The sequence below is a fragment of the Microtus ochrogaster genome, unplaced genomic scaffold (genome assembly GCF_000317375.1).
Source record: "Microtus ochrogaster isolate Prairie Vole_2 unplaced genomic scaffold, MicOch1.0 UNK46, whole genome shotgun sequence".
In the NCBI taxonomy this organism is placed as follows: domain Eukaryota; kingdom Metazoa; phylum Chordata; class Mammalia; order Rodentia; family Cricetidae; genus Microtus; species Microtus ochrogaster.
This window is the reverse complement of record NW_004949144.1, coordinates 2,714,727-2,716,580: the sequence shown is the minus strand read 5'-3', so window position 1 is coordinate 2,716,580 and position 1,854 is coordinate 2,714,727.

Sequence of the window (1,854 nt, the reverse complement as noted above, 5' to 3'; positions counted from 1 at the left end):
GTAATAGAGCTGCGACCAAAGCAGATGGTTTAAAGTGTCTGCAACAAAAGCAGGTTTTCTGCTCTCACCAGTAGAAAAAGAGGGAGCAGGGCAGTAGAGCCACGACTAGAGTAGACGGATAAAAGAAAAGTAGAGCCACGACAAAAGTGGACGGATTAAAAGTGAACTGGTATGAATTTAACATTTGTTTAAATGGGCACTTCAACATCACACCTGATTTTTCTGGCTCTTAACGAGGAGTGCTTTGGAGAGGTTTTTGGCTGAAGGTGACACAATTTGCTCTTTGGTTTGCCGTCTCTGGCAATCTTATTGTGTCATCCTGTGATAGGCTTGGTAGAAATCTGGATTTTGCCTCTGAACAAAGTATGCTAAAGAAGGGAATTATATTCTTTTGGTTTGAGTTACCGAGGCCTCCGGACTCTGTAGTGGACTGTGAACAGCTGCGGCTCCAAGGCCTAGCAGCACTGAGGGTCTGCGAAGCTGCAAACGGGACGCGCCTTGAGGACCTACAAGGCTAGAATGCTAGGCCACTCCCAGTGTGGGCCTAAGGGCATAGAAGCGCAGCACGACTGTAGTAAGGCTCACCAGCCTGAACGGTCAGCCCAGCCGCTCTGTTCAGCCATGCCTCCGAGCAAGGCTGAGCGGCTGAGCACAGGTTCTTATGGTTAAACTTTGTATTTAGGCCCAAAAGGGGTATTGCTAAGTTTTGAGGTAGATATTTGCCTATTTTTAAAAAATAGACAGAATGAGGGTCCCTCAATGCTGGGGAGACTCTCACTTGGGTCTCGGGATGGCATGCCCCCCCCCATGGCTCGCTGGAGGCTGTCCCTGCTGAGGTCATGCACACATGGCTTTGGCGGGGGAGGAGTTCGACCCCGAGTGACCAGAAGAAAGAATTTTTAAAAACAATAGTACCTACAGGGGGAAACTCCCTGTTTCTCAAGATTATTCTCAAGATGTGGTCTGGCTTTCTCTTTGGCTAGTTCCTAAAACAGTACAGCAATTGGAAGGCTCACTGTTTCTCAGGATTGTTATCAGGATTGCAGTCTGGTTTTGTCTTCAGCTAGTTCCTGATGTAGGGTCGCTGAACAGGCTGGCCCTGGATTTTTGATTTTTCTCTTCCTGTTGGAGGAGTCTGGATTTATTCAGGTTTTTCAATACGATATGTGATCCAAAGATGGCTGTGTCAGTTTACACTTCCAGCAATGGAGTTTTTTCTTTATAAGGAAAAATCTCAGAATTTTGGTTTGCATTTCTCTGATGGCTAAAGGATTTTATGTTCAAACATTTTCTAGATGTCTCTCAGTCATTTTTTAAGTTCGTCTGAGAGTTTTCAGTTTAGGTCTATAACAAATATTTTTATTGGATTAATTTCTTCATATATTTTTAAAATGGGTGAAAAATGGTTTGACAAAATATTGACTGTGATCAATGTTTCTTATACTAAACAATAGATTCATTGATAATTTTAAGATTGATTCCTGGACAATTGTGTTTGCTCAATTCAAAGGCAAAAACAATAATCTTTTCCCAGATGATCATTGCTACAATTCACACAACTGTATTTTACTAATGTTATAGCAAAAAATCCCTTAAAGGATTTTATGCTAAATTTTACAAATGGCTCTTCCAATTGGAAGAACTGCATATATGGCTAATAATAATAATAATAATAAAAAGATTATGGAACATAACAAGCAACTCATAAAAGTTGCAAACAGATCCTAATGCAAATGGATCTGACATGATAACACCAAGCTGACCTTTGCTAAGGCAAGGTGGAAAAGCCCTTGCAATGCATTATGAAAAAACCCGACCTATATATATTTGGGTCGAGGATATATTTATGCTTTT